Here is a 23,791-nt window from a genome sequence, read left to right as displayed (position 1 = left end):
CTGCCTTCGGCAGGCCTCCTCCTCCTTCCCCACTCTCTCTCCAACTCTGCTCTCACTAAACTAGAACTTTCTCTCTGTGTCTGCTCTCTTGTGGCTCCTCCCACCTCCCCAGTTGCTCTGTTCTACCCTATAGGAGCAGGGATGGGTCTTACGGCCCCTCCCAGCATGCAGCATGGGAGGTTTTCTGCCACTTTCCCTGGTCCCAGTGTGTTCCTAGCAATGGGTGTAGTGTGGATTTACCAGGGGACCGGAGTTCACTCTCTTCCTCTCCCAGAATGGGGCATCACACCGCTGCATGGGGTGCAATGACCTGTGGCGACGGAAGCCTCAGGGGCGCCACACTCCCCCACAGCAAATCCCAGCACGTCCTCGGGCTGAAAAACAACAGAAAATGTGGAGAAACTGCAAAAACATTTTTACACGTATGTAGAAAGAAAAACAATAAAACATTTCTTCCCTTTATGGGAGGCACATATAAGTAAACGTTGCGAACTTCTTATAAAGAAAACTCTAAGTGTGCACTTCCAGTCCATTGCACGGTTCGGGCACATCCCCCATAATTCTGGTAGGGGGCACAACGGGTGCAACTAATTACATTTTTGGCTACAAGTCCAGTAGCCTAGCAGTTAGTTTCTTTTCAAACAACAAAGGGCAAATACACAACCAGCCACTAAGTCCAGTGGCCTGGTTACACAGGACACTTCACACATCACATTTACCAGGGACCACATTCCAGTCTAGTGGCCCGGTACACATACACGGGGGGGTGACTTCTTCAAAAAGTATAAGGGGCAGTAGGGCAGGAAAGGGTGTCATCTTCAAAAAGAACATTAGGGCAGCACAAAAGGGACATCTTCACAAAGCTTAAGGGGAAGACAGGGGCTATTTACAGTTCGGCTTCTTTTCTTCCCTTTCACTTCAATGGGCCGGATCCTGCTTCGGCAGGGCCCTGGGTAGCAGGTAGGCCATGGAGATCTGGGTCTGCGTCTTCTGTGTGCTGGTCCCTGACCTACTGCAAGGCGCTGCAGCCTGGGCAGAAATGGGGCTCCTTGTATGCTCAGCTCGGCGTTGCTGCAAAGGGCTGCTGGTTTGCAGAGGGCTGTTGCTGTGGTCTTTTGGGTCTTGCTTTGGCCTCGCACCCTGCATCACACAAGCCATGGAGATCCGCGTCTGTGTCTCCTGCGTGGCTGTTGCAGGCCCGCTGCTCAGTTCTGCGGCTTGGGCCTGCTTCACGGTAGTGCTGCGGCTGCTGCTGGCAGGAGAGACGCTGCACGATGGCATAGTGCGGCGCCACTCCGGTTCTTCGGAGGCCATCTCCTCCTCCTGCAGGATATGGACGTGTAGGGCATACCAGCCCCGGCCTCCCATCAGCCGTGTGTATTCCACAGTGTCACCCGGCTTGACATCTCGCCCGGGGTGGCCTTTAGGCAGGTGTTCTTCAATATCCCGTCGGGCCACAAAGACATCTTTACCCAGTCCGGGCTCTCTGATGAAGCCCCAGCCTCCTTTCTGCCGGAAATCGACTACTGTGCCCTGTCTCATTGGGCCCTGTGACCCCTTAAGGGCCTTTCGAATTTGCTCCTTGGAGGCCAGGTTGGCTGCCTCCTGGGCTTTCCGCTTCTCCTCCCGGGCCTCCCGCTCCCGCTGGTACTCCTCCACCAGTCTCCGGCAGGTCATCTCGTGTGCCTGTGGGGTTTCCTTGGGGCGCAGGGGCTGTTGCAGTCTCCCACTCTCTATGGGCGCTGCGTCCCAGTTCACTCCCGGGGATGTCGTTCCCAGGAGGTTCACAGGGGGACTCGGTAGGGGGCCCACTAGCTGTTCAGGGTTCACCCCTCCCCAGGCTCCGTCTGCAGGAGTTTCAGGCAGGCCTCCGGTGCCCCACCGGGCATCAGCAGGGCTGGCGGGGAAGGCTTGCGGGACGGTGGAGGGACTGGGCGGTGGTGCCTGGTGGGTCAGTGGGTCCGGGCGGGTCGGGGTTTCATGTAGCTCACCCGGTCGCTGCTCCGCGGCCTCCATCCAGTGGCCAACGCCTTCCGACACCATCGATGTTTCACTCCGCCGGTCCACCTCTGCTTGCATGTTCTGCAGCCTCCGAGCCAGGATTTGCATTTCCTCCCGGAGCAGGTCCAGCTCAGGATCCATCTTCCCGGTCCCTGGTGTACACTTCTGCAGCCTCTCTGCCATGCTGCCGACCTGGGGAACGCTTGCTGGATCACTGCTCGGGTGCTCGACCACGCCACTCGGCTGCTCCCTTTCCCTTCTCGGAGGCGGGGCCGGAGGCTGCACTAGCATCTGGCGCCAGACTGGCGCCCAGCCCATCACGGCCGGCACTGCTCCGCTTGCGATAAGGTACATCTTCTTTATCTGCTGGTCTGGCATTTAGACTCTTTCTGCCAGCCGGCCAGCTCGTCTAGTCGCCATTTCTTCTTTCTCCTCCTTCTATGGCGGGCACCGCTTCGCGCTCTTTGTCTGGCACGCCCCCCTTCTTCCTGCGCTCAGCGAGGCTAATGGCGGCGGCAGTTTGCAATCAGTAACACAGTCCTTTAAGCACAGTTTCTGCAGGCGCACAGTACCCGGTGGGACCGGGCACGAAATCCTGTTCGTGACGCCAAAAATTGACTCGCCCACCCCAGGGCTGTGGGACACCCGGTGCCGGGCCGGACTAGTCCGGTGGTAGTCAGTGGTGGCTGGGCCCGGCTCTGTGGCCCTGGTGGGTGTCAGTAAAATATGTGGCTTGAATTAAAGTTTGTGTTCGTGACGCCACCTGTGGTATGCGGCTAATAGGCCGCCGCTGCTGTATGAGGCCTCCGGGGGATGATATGGCAGCAATGGTAGTACTACTCCCCACAGGTGGAGCAATGCCCCGGGGCACAGTTGGTGCTTATTAGTGTCTCTGCAGAGAAATAACTGAGGCAACACCAGGGGTGCAGTTTCAAGGTCTTTACTCACAGTTCTTGTCAAGGCCTGCAGGAGCCTTTGGACTGCTGGGACCACCGTCAGGGACCTCCGCCGTTTCTGGGTGATTCTGAGAGTAAAAGCCGGTACCCTTCCCTTAAGTGTCTCTATCTTCTGCTGTCTTCCTTAGCCTTGCCTTGGTAGGTTGAACCTGGCTTGGCCTCCACAACAGCCTCCAGGCTGGGGAGTCACCTGTCGGCTGATTATCCTTTTCTAGAGGTACTGCTGTGGGCTGTGGCCCGGGGAGTTTACAACATTCCCTGGGCCTCGGTTTTTACTGTTTGGAGATGATTTTGCACTCCTCCGGTTTCTAGGGACCGTCCCCTGTTGCAGCTTGATCCCTCCACCGATGTTCTTGTGGAACAGGCCACCGCAGCTCTACAGCTACCCGTGGCCCTGGGACCCCTTCTGTTCTCTGCTTGGTGTCACCTGGACCCTCTGAGTCCCAGGATCTTCACCAGGAAGCTTCTCTTTCTTCTTCTTAGCTCCTGACTGACTTGGAGCTCTTTTTCCTTTCTCTTCTCCTCCTTGCCTGCCTCCGGCAGGCCTCCTCCTCCTTCCCCGCTCTCTCTCCAACTCTGCTCTCACTAAACTAGAACTTCCTCTCTGTGTCTGCACTCTTGTGGCTCCTCCCACCTCCCCAGTTGCTCTGTTCTACCCTATAGGAGCAGGGATGGGTCTTACGGCCCCTCCCAGCATGCAGCATGGGAGGTTTTCTGCCACTTTCCCTGGTCCCAGTGTGTTCCTAGCAATGGTTGTAGTGTGGATTTACCAGGGGACCGAAGTTCACTCTCTTCCTCTCCCAGAATGGGGCATCACACCGCTGGATGGGGTGCAATGACCTGTGGCGACGGAAGCCTCAGGGGCGCCACATTTAGCTTAGAAAAAAGACGTCTCAGAGGAGATCTCATTTATATGTATAAATACATGTGTGGTCAATATAAAGGACTGGCACATGACTTATTTCTTCCGAAGACAATACTAAGGACCAGGGGGCATTCACTGCGAGTGGAAGAAAAGCGATTCCGACAGCTAAATAGGAAAGGGTTCTTTACAGTTAGAGCAGTCAGACTGTGGAATGCCCTACCACAAGAGGTAGTAATGGCAGATACTATAACAGCTTTCAAAAAAGGGCTGGATGATTTCCTCAGTACACACAACATTGTTGGTTATAAATGGCTTGGTGACCAGGTGTAGAACTGGTGGAGGAAGGTTGAACTAGATGGACCTAGGTCATTTTTCAACCTTAGTAACTATGTAACGCCACAGCTCATCATGAATTAAAATAGCGATGGTGTCAAGTCCCTAACGGGCTCTAGTCAGTAGAGATAAGCGATCCTGAGGTTCAATATTCGGAGTTCGGGTTCAGAAACCAACATCCAGAAAAACAAAGTTCAGGTTTGAAGCTCAAGTGATTTACGAGTGCAAACTACTCAAGTGAGCAGCACTGTGCTTGGATATGAGTGGTGCTCAGCACTGTGTGAGCTGTTTGCAGTGTTTGAACGGCTCACATTGGGGGGCAAAATCAGCATGATCAGATGCAGAGTGCACACAAACTCCCCCCCTAAAAAATGAAAACCCCCGCTCCCTAGCCCCCGGAAATGTTGTGTTAATGGCTGGCTGTATGAGGGTGGAGCCACGAACTGCCCAATTACTGACTTCAATTGAGGTTCGAATCAAGTCAGGGTCAAAAACTAACTTTTTTAAGGTTCGACTGTACCTGCCAAACCGAACTTCCAAAGGTTCACTCATCTCTACTTGTCACACCTCAGCACAGCCCAATTGTTCCAAAATGTTTTGTCCTTTCAAAGCAATTTATACTCGAATTCTGGTGAGATTGCTTTGACAAATCAGGGCCATGATATGTTTTCCCCTAGATCTAAAGGACTCTTTTCTCCTGAATTATTGTTTTGCTCCTGCACCTTTGTGTTCCTTTAAATGGCTTTCTCTTCTTAGTATGCAAATCTAGCCTTGTTAGCCAAGTGGGCATGATCTTCATGAAGAATCTCATAGAGAAGGGTTGAGGACCATGCCTAGTTGGGAAACTGTACTACCTTTACATACAAGAGTGAGGGGGAATATTTTAAGAATGAAGGGTGCAGTAACAAAAAAATATAAAAAGAATGTCAGATACAGGAAATCAGAAGCATTTAGATGGGATAAAACAATTACATATTAATGGCCTAAGCCGTCAGCAAATAGGCGCTGCAGCAGCTGGTAATCATAGTCCTAGCGATGCATAGATACTAACTTGTCACTGGCACTGATCATTGATCTAAAAGGCCTAAAGTAATACAATTAGTGTACAGCCGTCTGTCTTGCTTTCATTTTTTCTGGTTTTCATGATATGTAGAGAAGCTTTACTAACAGAGTCGACAGAAAGGAGTGTGGAGAACATTGTGTCAGACTTGGTTTGCAAAACTGAATAAAACAGATTATATTAATAATTTTCACTATTATTTCTGTCATATTGTAACTTTGGGATCATGACGAGACCCGTTACTTTAATAAATATCATTTTCAACTTCTCATCGCAAATCAAAATATTTTCTACCAAAGAAGATCTGTTGACAAAAATAGATAAACTGTTTCAAACTGTACGGAACAGACATGAGAATGAATAATTGTATTTTATTTCCATAGAAACAAGACTCGTAATGAAGAAACACTTGTCTCAATTCATCCAAATTTAGTTGAACGAAAGGAAGATTAAAATATAAAAGACTAGAAAAAAATGCACATTTCTAGAGCTTTGTGATTTAACACTCAGATTTTTTTCACATCATCTTTTTCATTACAGTTTCTGCCTCTTTTATAACTTCCTTTACAAATTTTTGTTTTTGCAGGTTATTACAAATCTGTGTATCAGCTGTGGTCCAGCAGAAGTAGTTTTGGATATCAAATGTTATTACTTGATATGATTGCCACTAACCTTGGCTGCCCGGACACTCTGAACTTGGACCCTCGGAGGCAGGACTGGTATTTTCGGTCGCCTAGTCAGGCGATGAATGTGGAATTTTGAAATATGAAACCCCCATTTGTTGCATATAGCTCATAAATCCTGATTGTTAGATATTCCTTTATGAACTTAAAATTGCCGAGAAGCTACTCAGATATCGACTTATTTATACATCAATAAATATATGTTTTGTAGCACTGTACATATTCTGTTTGGCAGGCTCTACAGGAGAATGGACCATGGTGACACCATTGTATGTATAATGCTGATGGTCCCCTATGCCCTCCAACTCAGCAACATTCATACCTGTATGCCCAAATTCCCTCCCTAACCAGCCCTGTATAACACTATTCACTAATATGAATGTTTAAAAAAAATTACTTATAAACCTCGCTTTCCCAATGCTAATTAAGGCCTTGACTCGTCGATGGGGCGTTAGTTCCCCAGACTAGTTTCCCCTCATTTTGTGTTATCACGCCCCTGTGGGTATGATAACATGATTTCCACATGCTAGCATCACAGCCAGTTCAGGGAAATCTCGCGCATCCGCAAGGCTTATTTCGGCTGTGTCAGTGCGCCTTTGAATTCAGGTGTACATGTAACGCCCCACAGGGCCTAAGGGGTTACTCGCCACTGGGCCAGTGGTTTCGTGGGGTTTGCTGTGACTGGCCTGACCTGGCTCCGTGGCCCCGTCGGCTACATGTAAAGACAGGTGCAAGATTGTCCAGTGTAAAAGGGGGGATGGAAGGAGGGTGAAGGGTCCCTGCGAAGCGTGGCACCGGTTGCGACAGTGACTGGGGTCTCGGTCTCCTCCGCCGCAGACCCTTCCTGCGACTTTTCCTCTCCAGGTGTTGGATGGGAATGGGGGATGCTTTGCAGCGTCACCTGTGGTGTGCGGCCAGGGATTAACCGCCGCTACAAGATGTTGCTCTCCTCCGGGGCTGGTGTTTACGCAGCTCAGGTAGTCCAGCTCCCCACAGGTGGAGCAAGCCCCGGGAAGGTCAGTGGCAACCAGGGTAAGGGGCCGTTGGTGCCGAAGCGCGGGGCGCCAGGGCTGGTATTAAGAGGCCGAGGTAGTGACTTTGGGTCCATATCATTTACTTACAGTTCTTTAGAAGGCTGCCCTCGGGGTACCAGTCACTGCCATGCGGGGCCCCAGCCGATCCCAGGTAAGCAAGGAGCAACCACCGATGTCCGTGAACATGTAAGACCTTTCTCCTCTGCACTCGTAGTGTAGTGTGGATCCCTTTGGCATGAAGTGGCTTTGGGACACCAGTTCCACGTTGTGTCCCATTGAAAATGGGGTTAGCCCGGGGACTACCTAGTCTACCCGCGACCCTGCAGAATCTGATGAAGCAACCTGAAGTATGGTCCATTCTAGGGCTCTGCAACCTGTTTGCGCCGGCCCCAAGGGAGCAATTTAGCTTCCCCTCAGATGCTGTGTCCTCCTCAGTTTCACAGGTTCAACCGTTAGTCTCAGTTACTCTCAGTCTACCCAGTTACGGTTCCCTCCAGTCTGCCTGCTTCTATGAGTCCATGGTGTTCTGGTACTCTCTCTCCTTTCCCCTGGAATAGCTCTCAAGCACTCATTCCAGTCGAAGCAATGCGGCGCGCCCCTCAGCGACCTGTGTCCTGTGTCCCAGACTGATCTCTCACCCAGACAGATCTGAAGTGATTTCCTGTTTGCTCTTTCTCCTCACTCCTAGTGCCCCCTCTGGTAACACACCCTGACTGGGAATTTCCCACTGCCATGGTAACCACCTCTGTACTAGTTTCAGTGTGAAAGCACCTGGTTTCCTGCTTGTGTGACTTGATATGAGCACAAGATGTTGTGTAAAGCTCCGAACACCAGCGGTGTGAACACCCTAAATCAGATGCAGTACCCTGTGGCGGCTGAGGCCTCAGGGGTGCCACATACAGTTTTCGGCTTCATTAGGAACACTGTGCATTACCGTAAGTTCAGAAGTGGTTATGCGCAGTGTGCCTAATGAAGCCAGGAAGCGTACACCTTGCTTCTGAAGTGCACTGACACAGCCAAAATGCGAGATTTCCAGGAGCTGGTGGTGATGCTGGCTTATAAAAATATTTTTATTACGCCCACAGGGGTGTGATAACATGGAAAGAGCACAGACTAATCTGAGGAATTAACGCCCCTTCTACTAGTCAAGGCCCTAATTTAAGCGAAGTTTAGAAGTAGTTTTTCGAAACATTTATATTAGTTATCAGCATTATACAGAGCTGGTTGGCAGGGTGTTTGGGCATACAGGCATGAGTGATGCTGAGTTGGAGGGCATAGGGGACAATCAGCAGTACACACAATGGTGTCACCATGGTCAATTCTCCTGTAAAGCCTGCTGGGTTGGAGGGTATAACAGAAGAGACAGGTTCCCTTTAAGATATTGAGGCGTGGCGAGGCCTTGGAACAGCTGAGGGACAAAGCATATTAATGCTGATACACTGCATCTTCATTTTGTCAGGTGGGGGCTGCAGAGTCCATATAAGGCAGCTTTTCACACATCAGATTTTTGCAATCAGGCACAATCCGGCGCTTTGCAGAAAAAACACATCAGTTTTTTTTTGCCGCCAGATGCGTTTTTTCCTCATAGACTTGCATTAGCGACGGATTGTGCCGCATGGCCTTGCGTTGCGTCTGGTTTTTGCCGGATGCGGCGGCCGGATGGAACATTGCTTGTAGCGTTTTTTGTGAGGTGAAAAACCGCATTGCGCCTTATCCGGTGCGATGCGGGGCGATTTACAATGCAAGCCTTTGGACACCAGATGCGGCGTCCTGCGGCAAAAAAATGCATCCGGCCTGATGCGTTTTTTTGAACTGTGCATGCTCAGTATTAAACCAGACTGGCCACATGGAAAAACTTATGTAACGGATCCGTTTTTTTTTGCCGCATCCGTTGCATATGTTTTTGAGCCGGATTGTGCCTGATGCAAAAAAACTGATGTGTGAAAGCAGCCTAAGACGAAGCATCTGGAGAGCATGATAGATTGGAGGTAGTGGACCAGAGAGGTCAGAATGCAAATAAAAGGAGACCTGTAAGGAGCTATGGAGATCTGTCACCTGCTTAAGATTGAACAACCCTCAGTGTTTTCGAGGTATGGCTGCTTTGCCAAACATGGCTTAGTGAATGAGATATGGAGTAGTTGGTGAGCCAGATATTGAGACATGTCTATGTCTAGAGATCATAGTATAGTGTTCTGGGTGGGCTGCAGCCTAACATATAATGGACGGAGACTGTTGTCAGCCAGAGAGAAATAGAACGAGTAAAGTTAAATTAATTTGTAAATGTAATTCTGTGAGAGCCATGTTCTCCGGGGAAGGGGTAGGGGGGGCGTCTCAGAAGGTCCTAGAAGGCAGGGTAGGTGATGCTTCGGGCACGGAGGAGGGGTTGTCGTGGCTCAAAAGGGTCAGTGTGCGGAGAGTCGGCAATACTTCTGCGTGCTTGTTGGGTGTCATGACGGCAAGCCCAAAGTAGCTGGCGGACTATGGTCTGCTTTGAATCTCCCGCAGTTGACGAGATTGACTTCAAGAAAATGGCCGCGGGGCGTGTGCAGATCGACATGGGCTTATAAAAAATGTCCGTGGAGTCCAATCTGCGCACGCGCTGCCTATCGTCGACCCAGCGGCATCACTGCCTCCCCAGTAAGCCATATGCGTAAGTGCGTCTTACAAACCAGAAAATACAGTATTTATTAAAGATTTGTCTACAAGCCAGATGCAGCCATCAAAAATGCCACATCTGGCTCGCGAGCCATAGGTTCCCGTCCCCTGTTTTAAAGGATTTGATATCTGTTTTTATGCAGGGGTGTAGCAAAGGGGTATACTGTATGTGTGGCATGGGTGGGGGTTGGCGTGAATGGCAGGCAGTGCATGTCCACACAGCACTCTGACTTGGCCAGGGTATTTAGATACCAGGCAAAGGTGAGATACTGAGTCTTTGCCTCAGGTGAATGAAAGCTTAGCTTTATCACACTTCTGGATAGAAATTCTGTAACTCAAATATCACAATATAATAATTAGTAAAGGTGAAATAATGATAATTAGCAAAGGTGAAAAATCAGTCATTACTGAAAGTACATCCATTAAATTGTGCAGCACTTGGAGTAAAGCTTCCTTATTCACATCTGGATGTCGTCAACTCAACAGCTTTTTGTGTCTGTACTTACGGATCTGAAAGCCCTGACATAATAAGAATGATGGGGAAAGGTAATTAGTTTTGATGGCTTGTTCTGCAGGTGGCCTCCACTGCACGTTCTCAATACAAACCCTTCCCTTCAATAAGAGATTTTGTTTATTTCACAGGAACTGTCAACATTCCTGAGAGCTATTCTTCTCATATTGCAAACCTAATGGCCGGATGTGCAGAGCTGGAAACTATTGTGGCATGCACTAATTACACACGTTTTTAGTGGAAAATAAATATTTCTTACCATTTCTTCTGATCTTTTCTTTCGGTCTGCCTAACCTTACCAAAGAGGTGGAGAGTGATGTAACCTTTCCAACCAGTGTCAGGCTAATAGTTTGTTAACTGGGTTGGAAAATATTTACTGGCCCAAACACAAGACCTCCAGACTGGAGAGTTCTCAGAAATGGGAAAAAAATGAAGTTGGAACTCATTTGCTTATTTAGAATGCATCTTTTGTGTGTATACTAGTGGCATCCGTGTACATGGGAGTTTGGTGTTAACAACAGGCAGCAATGTCAACATCCAAAATGTGTCAAAACATTATATAAATAATAGTCTAAAATGCCATTTCCATATTTGAAAAAAATGTAGTGTCACATTGCAATTAAAATTAAAATTAAAGCAATTTTACTTTTAATTATTTTGTGAATATACCATGTTTTTCCAAAAATAAGACCTCCCCCAAAAATATGCCCTAGTGGCAGTTCAATAATGAAGTGTCCATGCAGATAAAAAAAGTTAAAGATACTGCAGGACATTTCATTATAGACAGCAGACACCCTGCAATCATTCTCAGCAGACGCCGAGCAGGAGGTCCTGCAGCGAATCGCACACCCACACTCATTAGATCTCACACACAATCACCCATCAGATCACACACTCACCACATCCAGCGATACTGATTTCTTCTGGCCAGCAAAATCTTGAGATTCAGTGCGGTGAAACAGAAGGAACTGCAGCTGCGGAAGAAATGCTTACAGGACCTGCAATGCGTAACTTACTCCCATCTTTCCCTGTGGCCAGAGGCATTCTGTACCGCCAGATGTGGTGAGTGACTAGTGAGTGTGTGTGCAATCTGATCGGTGATTGTGTGTGTGTGTATGTATATGAGTGTGTGTGGGTTGTATGTGAGTGTGTCGGCCAGAAGCAGCGGAGGACAGCGTGCAGCATACCTGCTGAGAGGGCCCGCCAGAGATCACAGGTAGGACCTAGGAGCCACGCAGACATCCGGGGTTTGGTAAGTATGATGTTCCTGGGAAGAGGAAGGGTCTGCTTTTTTGGGTTGTAAACTTAAGGGTGCTTTATATCGCTAACGATATGTCGTTGGGGTCACGTCGTTAGTGACGCACATCTAGCGTCGTTAGCGACATCGCAGCGTGTGACACCAAGGAGCGACGATCAACGATCGTAAAAACGTCAAAAATCGTTGATCGTTGACACGTCGCTCCTATTCAAAATATCATTGGTGGGACATGCCGCAGGTTGTTCCTCGTTTCTGCGGCATCACACATCGCTATGTGTGACACCGCAGAAATGACGAACATCTCCTTACCTGCATCCACCGGCAATGAGGAAGGAAGGAGGTTGGCGGCATGTTCCGGCCGCTCATCTCCGCCCCTCCTATGCTATTGGACGGCTGCCGTGTGACATTGCTGTGACGCCGCACGAACTGCCCCTTAGAAAGGAGGCGGATCGCCGGCCACTGCAACGTTGCAGGGAAGGTAAGTCTGTGTGACGGGTGTAAGCGATGTTGTGTGCCACGAGCAGCGATTTGCCCGTGACGCACAACCAATGGGAGCGGGTACGCACGCTAGCGATATCAGTAACGATATTGCAGCGTGTAAAGTGGGCTTTACACCAACCATGTTTCTCCAATAATAAGACCTACTCCAAAATAAGCCCTAGCGCTTTTTTGGCGGCAAAAAAGTATAAGACAGTGTCTTATTGTTGGAAAAACACCGCAGTAGATACGCAAGCCTATATTTCTCCATGGTAAAAAATTACAACCGTGTACTTCCATTAGAAAAAGAGTATTGACAATTTGCATACTTATATAAAAAGTTACCATAGTTTTTAATTTTTTTGCTCTAATTGAAAATGAAAAAGACAAGAAGGTTAACAAGAGAAATTCAAAATACAGTATCTAACAGGTGATGAAATTAATCAATTTACCTTAAAACAATTCAGGGTGTCAAGAATTTTATCAGTAAACATAAAATAATGATAATGTAGTGTAAACCCAAACACAAGAATAAAGGGGGCTTTACACGCAACGACATCGCTAATGAGAAGTCATTGGGGTACGCACATCCGGCCTCGTTAGCGACGTCGTTGCGTGTGAAACGCAGGAACGACCGCTAACGATCAAAATTACTCACCTAATTGTTGATCGTTGACACGTCGTTCTAATCCCAAATATTGTTGCTGTTGCAGGACGCAGGTTGTTCGTCGATCCTGAGGCAGCGCACATCGCTACGTGTGACACCCCAGGAACGACGACCAACACCTTACCTGCGTCCTCCGGCAACGGGGTGGGCGTCACTTTCTTTCGGCTGCTCTCTGCCCCTCTGCTTTGATTGGATGGCTGCCGTGTGACGTCGCTGTGATGCCGCACAAACCGCCCCCTTAGAAAGGAGGTGGTTCGCCGGCCACAGCGACATCGCTAGGCAGAGAAGTACGTGTGACGGGTCCTAGCGATGTTGTACACCGCGGGCAGCGATTTGCCCATGACGCACAACCGACGGGGGCGGGTGCTTTCACCAGCGACATCGCTAACGATGTTGCTGCGTGTAAAGCAGCCTTAAGACAATCAGAGATCTAATATTGGTCAACTTTTCGAACGATAAACCATTTCATTTTAAAGTAATGCTAGAAACAGCGGAATGGGTTTTATCTAAGAATAATAAGCAATATAAATGATCATGTACCGCCCCGCGGGCTCGGGATCATGTACCGCCACTGTGGGTGGTGGCTCGAGCCTCTCACGGACCCGGGGGCCACGTCGCTCTGCAAGGGAGTTGGCGCTATACGCGGGGATTTGGGTGTTTGGTTTGAAGTGATAGTTCGTGACGCCACCCACGGGTTGTGGTGATTGTAGACACCACTGCTGCGGTGAAGGTGTGGGTGCCCCCGGGAGTGGTGTAGTAGCGCAGCTAGGTGTTGACCCCTCCGTGGGTAGGGGATGTTGGTCCCGGGGTCCGGTGGGCCGGGGCCCGGGTGCAGGGTGTAGTGTTGCGGTGCAGCGCGGCGCGGTGCCGGATGGCACTGGTGTACTCACTCTGACACAAGACACTGGAGGCACTGGTAAACCAAACGGAGTGATGAACGGGGCCTGCAGTCGGCTGCAGCTTTTCCCAGATTAGGTTGGTAATGTATGCTTTTCTCCTGCACCTCTGTGTGTGAATCTTGACTCCTGTGACTAGGCACCGGTAGTCCGCTCCCCAACGGGTATCTGTCGTAGGAGCCCGTTTGCCCGCAGACGCTGGCCCTTTGGATCTCTTGCCCTTGGAGGTGGCACTTATCCGGAATGGTTGGGCTGTTGCCTTCAATCGGGATTTAGGTGGGAATGAACCCCTGAGGTCCAGATCGCAATCAGTTAATTTGACTATGGTGGTGGCTTCTAGCCTAGTTCGGGGTCTGAGTACCCTGCCTGGTGCTCCGGTATCCAGTTGGCCCCCCGGTTCGGTTCCGGTGGGCCACTACCCTGTCCCGGTCTCTTACGGTTCCACTGGTCGTCTTCCCGGTCTCCTGCAGGCGGCCACTACCGTCTGCCTCCTTGCCAGTGGCGACTGGGCTCCAACCCAGCCATCGAAGTAGTCTCTGGGCAGCCTGGACACAGGACTGCCCGTGAACTTGAACTTGACTCTTCCAGAGCCTGAGCTAGACTACTACTACTTGGGTTCCCGCCTCCAGGCCTGAGAACACCTCGTTGGGTGGAGCCAACCGCCTGGCTCAACCCCCCCTGGTGTGGACATAAAACCTGGAGGGTGGTGACAAGGCTTTAAGTTTAACTGATGTTACCTAACTGGGAAGGGGGTGTGTAGTGTTGTTGTGTCTAACTGGGACGACCTGGATAGTCCAGGGCATCACAATCATATGTGCTCATGTGGAAGAAAAAAGGTATCTAGATGAACACTGCTGAAGATCTACAGGTTTAAAGAGCGGATAAGTAGGAGAGAGGGATGATTAGTGGTTATGACATGCTGCTAGGTAATGATTATTTTGTACGTTATTAAAAAAAGGTGGTTTAACAATTCAACACATTTCGAAGCTGCCTTGCTTCTTCCTCAGGAAAAAGAAAAACTTCCTGATTAAGAAGCAAGTGAACTTTGAAATGCATTGAATCAATATCTTTTTTGAATAACACATAACACCATCATTGACCGGCAACGCGGAATAACCACTAATCCTCCCTCTCTTAGAAATCAATACTACACATGAAAATAAGCAACTCTGTAACATATCTTATCAGACAAATTTTCTTAGTTCAGCTACTGGACTGATCTTTTACTCAATGTATGGGTAAAATGTGTCTTCAGTGAATACAGATTTTCCCATTGCTGAGATGACAGTTGGTGCTTATAAAGTTCTATGGAGAAGGAAGGAGGCGCTAGAGGCAGACGGACATTCTGCTGCAAGTTCTCATGAATCCACAGTTACAGTTCTCCATAGAACTTTATAAACATCAAACTGTCATCTCCTTTCTCAGTAATGGGGAAATCTGTACTCACAGAAAACATATTTTACCTTTGAATTGAACATTTTGAGAATGAAAGAGGAGAAATAAGCAGATTTCTCTGATAAGATATGTCACTAAATCTCTTGTTTTTACGTGCACTATTGATTTATAACAAAAATAAAAAATAAAATGATGGTTACTCTTGAAAGAACTGTATGACCTCTTTAATATACTCTATTTTTGTCTAGTTATTCTGTATACTGTATGTGGGCCACATCCATAGAGATCTATAAATGTATCCCTGAGGATTCACTAATCCACCCCCCCACCCATGTTGTGATCCCCAAGATCAGCGTTTGTCTTTGTAATATGATGACGAGGTGAAGACTGTTGTATAGAATTGACTTTAGTGCACTGAAGTCTCTGCATTTGCAAAATCCTTGGTGTGTAGAAGAATACAATATAGGCTGAAACTTCATAATTGTCAGTTCAGATTAAGTCTATCCTGTACGCTTATTACAGTTCTGTCTATATGGAATTTTACAGAATGACTTCCCTCTATCTAGAGCTGACAGTGATTTAAAATGATTCCTACAAGAATCAGCCACCGGCACAGAATGGTGCACCCTGCTCTGCAGTGAGCCGGGCGCCAGTCACTCATCATGGCAGAGTAAGCAGAAATGTCTTTACTATATCATTAGAAGTGGACATAGCCGTGAAGATCCCATCCAATCAGACAAATAATACACAACTATTTCTATCTGCATTCAGTTTTGCAAAAATGGACATTTTGTGATGCTGAGCACTGACTCATTCAGCCTCTGTTGGGCTTTATTCATGTGTTTTGGTTGGAGAGTTGGTGATGCGGCGGGCCCAATTGATCTGATAGCAGGTTGCGGACTTCAGTGAATCACTGAATGTGTTTTGGTTTTAGATTGTATATATATATATAGGAAAATGTTGGGGGAATCTTCCTTGACATGTATTGCCCTTTAAGCCATGTATACCGTACAGTTGTACATGTCTTCCATCGGCTACTATTGTTAAAAACAAAACGTATTATTATATAGGGTTTTTGTTTCAGCCAGAGCTTTCCTATGCAGTGATAAAAAGATATACCGTATTTTCCGGATTATAATACGCACTTTTTTCCCCCAAAACTGGGGATAAAATGGGGGTGCGTCTTATAATCCAGATATGGCTTACCAGAACGGTGGTGGTGGAGCGAGGTCTCAGGAGGCAGGGACAGCGATACTGAGGGCTCGGAGGAGGGGGTGTCACTGCAGTGGAGCAGCTCCGGAGGGTCACAGGACGGAGAGTTGGCGATGCGGCGGGCCCTATTGATCTGACAGTAGGTTGCGGACTTCAGTGAATCACCCACGGCTGACACAATTGACTTCAAGAAAATGGCCACGGAGGCGGGGCATGCACAGACTGACACAATGGACTTCAAAACAATGGCCGCAGAGTCGTAACTACACGCGTCACCTCCGCAGTCATTTTAGTGAAGTTAATCTCGTCAACCGCGGGCGATTCAATGGAGCTTGCATTCCGCCGGCAGATCAATGGCGCCTGCCAGTGCGACACCCCTAAGCCCACAGTATCATCGACCCTCCATTCACTGACCCTCCTGAGCCGCAACACCCCCTCCTCCATACCCTCTAACCGACTCTGCCTCCTGTAACCCTCCTGAGCTGCTTCACCACTACCGCTCCCCCGGTGAGATATTATAAGACGCACTAGGATTATAAGACGGACCCTCAATTTAACATTAGAAACTATTTTTTACTATTTTTTGTTCTCTAAATTTGGGGTGCCTCTTATAATCCGGTGTGTCTTATAAAACAAAAAATACGGTATATAAAAGTAATCTTGCCTGATGGGCAAAAATCATAAAGAACATAAAAGATCATAGTAAATCCCAGTAGATATGATATACGGAATGTGAAACCTGTGACAAAGAAGCCACAACACTAGTGTGAACAGAGCCTTAGGGAATCAACTGCTTTGCCAGGGTTTTCTTCCAAGTTAAAGGAATTCTCACAGCTGGAGAGCAGGGTCCTGGAATCCCGAGTGAGAATATAGAGATGGCCATTCATGTGTCTTACAACTCCATTTACAGCCTGGGATGGCCAGAGATTATCAAGTACAAGGTTCCATTCCAATTGCGCTTCCCAGATCACTGATCTCTGGATTGTGGGGAACCTCTGTGGCCCATTCCCAAGGAAATATGAAGTTATCACCTATTCTATAGATAGGTAAGATTTTGCCGAGATGGGACAACCTTCTTAGTGTATATAAAATGGCAAAGTAAATCTAAGTGGTGGAATAAGGTTCAATATCCTGTATTACTGCTGTGCAGATCAAGACAATTTGTTATGGATATACAGTGCCTTGAAAAAGTATTCATGCCCTGTGAACTTTTCCACATTTTTTACATTGCACCCAGAAATTTAAAGGGTTATTCCCATCTCCAAGATCCTATCGCAATATTTAACAGGTGTAATTCTAACAATAATATTAGCAAATACCTCCAATTGCAGTCATATGAAAAAGTTTGGGCACCCCTATAATGTTAACCTTTTTTCTTTATAACAATTTGGGTTGTTGCAACAGCTATTTCAGTTTCATATATCTAATAACTGATGGACTCAGTAATATTTCTGGATTGAAATGAGGTTTATTGTACTAACATAAAATGTGCAATCCGCATTTAAACAAAATTTGACTGGTGCAAAAGTATGGGCACCCTTATCAATTTCTTGATTTGAACACACCTAACTACTTTTACTGATTTACTAAAGCACTAAATTGGTTTTGTAACCTCATTGAGCTTTGAACTTCATAGGCAGGTGTATCCAATCATGAGAAAAGGTATTTAAGGTGGCCACTTGCAAGTTGTTCTCCTATTTGAATCTCCTATGAAGAGTGGCATCATGGGCTCCTCAAAACAACTCTCAAATGATCCAAAAACAAAGATTATTCAACATAGTTGTTCAGGGGAAGGATACAAAAAGTTGTCTCAGAGATTTAAACTGTCAGTTTCCACTGTGAGGAACATAGTAAGGAAATGGAAGAACACAGGTACAGTTCTTGTTAAGCCCAGAAGTGGCAGGCCAAGAAAAATATCAGAAAGGCAGAGAAGAAGAATGGTGAGAACAGTCAAGGACAATCCACAGACCACCTCCAAAGACCTGCAGCATCATCTTGCTGCAGATGATGTCACTGTGCATCGGTCAACAATACAGCGCACGTTGCACAAGGAGAAGCTGTATGGAAGAGTGATGCGAAAGAAGCCGTTTCTGCAAGCATGCCACAAACAGAGTCGCCTGAGGTATGCAAAAGCACATTTGGACAAGCCAGTTACATTTTGGAAGAAGGTCCTGTGGACTGATGAAACAAAGATTGAGTTGTTTGGTCATACAAAAAAGCGTTATGCATTGAGGCCAAAAAACACGGCATTCCAAGAAAAGCACTTGCTACACACAGTAGAATTTGGTGGAGGTTCCATCATGCTTTGGGGCTGTGTGGCCAATGCCGGCACCGGGAATCTTGTTAAAGTTGAGGGTCGCATGGATTCAACTCAGTATCAGCAGATTCTTGACAATAATGTGCAAGAATCAGTGACGAAGTTGACGTTACGCAGGGGATGGATATTTCAGCAAGACAATGATCCAAAACACCGCTCCAAATCTACTCAGGCATTCATGCAGAGGAACAATTACAATGTTCTGGAATGGCCATCCCAGTCCCCAGACCTGAATATCATTGAAAATCTCTGGTATGATTTGAAGCGTGCTGTCCATGCTCGGTGACCATCAAACTTAACTGAACTGGAATTGTTTTGTAAACAGGAATGGTCAAATATACCTTCATCCAGGATCCAGGAACTCATTAAAAGCTACAGGAAGCGACTAGAGGCTGTTATTTTTGCAAAAGGAGGATTTACAAAATATTAATGTCACTTTTATTTTGAGGTGCCCATACTTTTGCAACGGTCTAATTTTGTTTAAATGCGGATTGCACATTTTCTGTTAGTACAATAAATCTCATTTCAATCCAGAAATATTACTCAGTCCATCAGTTATTAGATATATGAGACTGAAATAGCTGTTGCAAAAACCCAAATTGTTATAAAGAAAAAAGGTTAACATTAATAGGGGTGCCCAAACTTTTTCATATGACTGTAAATGTAGTACAGTTCTACTGATTCACTATGTTGCTTACATCATGTTCAGTGCACTGCAGGACCTTATGTATCCATGGTTATGACCTCTAGCAACTAACTAACTGTGACTATATTCGTGGTTGTAACCATGGATACCTAAGGTCCTGCAATGTCCTGCACATAAAGTAAGCGACATAGTGAATCAGGAGAACTATGCTACATTTCTAATTGAAGGTATTTGCTAATATTACTATTACACCTACTACATATTAGGATAAGATCTTGGAAATGAGAATACCCCTTTATATGTTGTTTATTTAGATTTTAAGTGATATACCAACATAAAGTAGTAAGTATTTGTGAAGTGTACAGGAAATGATACATTGCTTTCCAAATATTTAAAAAATATAAATCTGTAAATTTTGACTTTTATTTGTATTTAGCCCCATACTTTGTAGCAAACAGCCCCATAAATGATATATCAGGGGAATCAGGATCTCTGCCCCTGTTATGCTGCTCTCAGATAGGGTAGCAAAAATCTGGTGACAGATTCACTTTAAAGGGTTTGTCCGGTCTAAAACGAAATGTCTGCAGTCTCTCTATGTGTCAATCTACGTGACTGCAGACTTGTGAATCCTCTCATCGCTCATACTGCACACTGTGAGGATTCTCCGGTGTCAGCGTCAGGGACAGCGGTCACATGGCCGCACGTATATAATATGTATGATCCCATACAGCATCTGACTAGTCTATTTCCAAGTTTTGGAAAATTGAAAGCGTATTTATCCGATGGCGAATGAACTTTAGGTAGGTATGTAGTAGTATGTTGTGAAGGCAAACAGCATCACAGTATGAATACAGAACAAGGGGCCATATACAAAGACACTATGGCCCCTAAAGGTCTCTTTATTCTCGCAGCATTGACAGAGACCTACCCCGATGGGCCGGCAGTAGTGTTCCCCCATGGTCCCCACAAAGCTTCTCGTGAGCCAGATCAGACACCCCATACTTTGCACTGACGAGGGGCAAGCACCCGAAACACTGTGTCTTCAAATTGGGATTCTGATCTGGCATATATATCCTAACTCATATGCAAAGGATTGTTAAAGGGAACCTGTCATCAGAAATTTAGCTTGAAACCTAAAAGTTTCCCCCTCTGCAGCGCCTGGGCTGCATTCTAGTAAGGTTCCTGTACTTTTTGTGGCCCCTTTTAAACCAAATTAAATACTTTATAAACTTGTACCTTTTGCTATGTAAATTTTGTAAATCGTCCATGGGGGCGGGCTCTCTGGTGACCGTTGCTGTTCCTGCAGCACATTGACGCCGTCCCCCCACGCTCCATTTCATCCATCAGGACGCCGCCCACTGCGCCCGAGGTGCCGCCCACGCCAGGATCGCTGGTGACGTGTGTCACAAGCACGAGATTATGGGCAGCGCTGTGATTGCATCGCAAGTGCCTGCCCATAATCTCGTGGACGCGCTTTCCCCCACTGCCTACAGCGTTCTGCGCAAGCGCTCGCCGGCCAAATGACCCAACGTCACCTCCTTCCCATCTTACCCTGCAGCAGGGCAAGATGGGAAAGAGGTGAAGTCGGGTCATCTGGCCAGCAAGCGCTTGCGCAGAACGCTGGAGGAAGAGGCGAAAGTGCGGTCACGAGGTTATGGGCGGCACTTGCTGATGACACTCACAGCGCCGCCCATAACCTCGTGCCTGCGCAAAACGTCACCAGTGGTCACACGTTCACACAGTGCACAGTCCCGCTACAGTCGCACAGCACATGCGCGGGACCACGGGCGCCCAGGGGCGGCGTCCTGAGATATGAAATTCAGAGTTGGGGGGCGGCGTAAATCTGCTGGAGGAACAGCAACGGTCAGCAGAGAGCCCGCCCCCATGGACGATTTACAAAATTTACATAGCAAAAGGTACAAGTTTATAAAGTATTTAATTTGGTTTAAAAGGGGCCACAAAAAGTACAGGAACCGTGCTAGAATGCAGCCCAGGAGCTGCAGAGGGGGACACTTTTAGGTTTAAAGCAAAATTTCTGATGACAGGTTCCCTTTAAAAATCCACATTTGACTTTTAGGATTGCTACTTCCAATATGTGGCGCTGCGCTAGAGTTTGTCTCCATTCCTGGAGAGATAATTTCAGTTGTTCCATGTGAGCCATACATTACTTGTGGTTATTCTAAGCCTAGATTTAGTGGAAGAAATCCTTACAAAGCACATGAAGTATATGTGATTTAATACATATTGAATTTCTTACTACTATTTACGTTACCCAGACCTTTTACCCCTTCAGTTCCTATGTAGGAGGCCATTGACATACAAGTCCTCACAGGTTATGAGTGGCATTCCTATATATCGCCTCCTTCTGCTGCAGAATGAATGATATCTGGGTGGGAATAGCATGCCATTCAGTATTCTGTGCATACTTCTATCTCTTTCACAATCTCGCTCACTTCTTCACTTCCATGCCAGCAGCCCAGCCCAGGATTTATTTTCAGCCCTACGCTTCCTCCTATGTCATGGGAAAAGTATGTGGATCTCTAAGAGGTGGTTCGGAGTTTTAGTTTTGCCGGGAGCCGGGAAGGCTATGCTAGGACAGACCCACATTTAGGATACAGGAGGGGGAAGCAAAACTGAGCCTCTCTCTGGTTCACATGAGTGATTCATATTCCAAATCCCTTCTTCCGGAATAGCCACATTTCTGTTTTTTCACGGATAACCGATAATAACCGATAGAAAAATGTTTTGTAATGCTAGCCGTGACATAAAGAAGCTGGCCATGATTTTAATGAGGGGTTTTAATAAGAAAAATATATACTTCATATTGAAAACAATGCAATCCTGGATCATGGCTTTGTATAACTGTATCAGAAGGCTGACTACAAGAAATATAGCTAGTAATGTACACAAATGCAGATGGAGAAGAGTTATTTCACTTATTGGGGCAGCATTGTGTGGGCATTATATGATCCCAGGGCACTGGATTTTATTATATAAAACAGCAAATAACACATTGGGATATACATAATCCGAATTTCACAATTAATTAGAATTTCTTTTATTAAAAAAAATTACCTTCAGGTTGAATAGCAGCATAAACCATGTGTGTAGCATAAACCATAGAACGTGGTGGAACACCATGCAAACATAGGTAGAAGAAACGTAGGTAGCAGATTCTTCCTTGGTCAGATTCAATTCCGGAATCCCAATGTTGGAAATGAAAAGCACTAATATCTAATTACCTATGCTGACCCTATAAAACATTTTTTTACTTTTAAAGTCAGTGTGTAGAGGACAATGACAGCTGTGAAATGGCTGAGTGTTGTAAACCTAAGGCTGGATTCACATGATAATTCACATCCTTTCCTTCTATGGATTCACATGACGGTATGGCATTCGATGCTAGTGCATCAGATGAGATGCTATTCCCCAGCCTCGCCACTCTGCCAATCCCTTCACTGGCTTGCCATCGCCCAACGACTCCAGTTCAAAACATTAACCATGACATACAAAGCCATCCACAACCTGTCTCCTCCCTACATCTGTGACCTAGTCTCCCGGTACCTACCCGCACGCAACCTCAGATCCTCACAAGATCTCCTTCTCTACTCCTCTCTTATCTCCTCTTCCCACAATCGTGTACAAGTTTTCTCCCGTGCCTCCCCCACACTCTGGAACACTCTACCACAGCATATCAGACTCTCCCCTACCGTGGAAAGCTTCAAGAGGATACTCAAGACCCACCTCTTCCAACAAGCCTACAACCTACAATAACCCTCAGTCCAGTACACCACTGCGCAACCAGCTCTGTCCTTACCTATTGTACCATCACCCATTTCCTATAGACTGTGAGCCCTCACGGGCAGGGTCCTCTCTCCTCCTATACTAGTCTGTTATGTACTGTTAATGATTGTTGTACGTATACCCTCTTTCACTGTAAAGCGCCATGGAATAATTGGCACTATAAAAATAAATAATAATATGCTGTGAGCTGCTGTGAGCGTGAGCTGAGTGTCATGCAACTGTGATCCGATCCTGCGATCAGATCACAGCTGCGGAAGAGAGGGAGGAATTAATCTCCCCATCTCCTCCATTGTCAGCTGATGCGATTATCGCACTGCACTCAGATGTCATCATAGACTTGTATGGGTGCGAGTGACACGGCTCTAACTGACAATCGTAGCATTCTATGACTTTTCTCTCATCTAGAATGTGGCTGAGAAAAAAGCCGACCATCTGCTCTCCCTCATTGAATAACATTGCTCCGCGTGCACTGTGAGATTGCACTTGTCTGGTTCTTACACTCGTGTGAGCGTAACCTAAACCTAATATTTGTACTGGATCCTACCTGCCCTTTAAATTTGTAGCTTTTAGCATAGAGGAGACATGTTTGATAAATATTAGGTTTAGGATCACATCAAAGAAAGCTATGCCCGCCACTGCTGATGGGCTGTCATGAATTGGCTAATTTATGCTCTAAGTACCTTCATTTTTATAAGTATATTCCATATAGCAGTAATTCCCTTTCCAATTTCCTATATTCAATGTTTGCATATATCACAGTATTCTCTTGTTTGTATATTATGCAGTCATAGAAGCTAGCACCTGTTCACACTTAAATTATTCTGTTCGGAAGTTCTGGTGAGTTTTTTGTAGTATCTATTTATAGGCAAAAAAATATTAAGTAGCACTCCAACTCAAAGATCCAGAAACAGGGACTATTTTTCATTTTGGTTCCATACCAAAACCTTTCTCAAGCACAGCAAAATCTGCACTCCCAAATCCAAATGCTCCACTCCTTCTGAGCCCCACAGTGTGCCTAATC

This window comes from Anomaloglossus baeobatrachus, chromosome 4 (genome assembly GCF_048569485.1).
Source record: "Anomaloglossus baeobatrachus isolate aAnoBae1 chromosome 4, aAnoBae1.hap1, whole genome shotgun sequence".
Lineage (NCBI taxonomy): Eukaryota > Metazoa > Chordata > Amphibia > Anura > Aromobatidae > Anomaloglossus > Anomaloglossus baeobatrachus.
Note: the sequence above shows the minus strand (reverse complement) of the source record.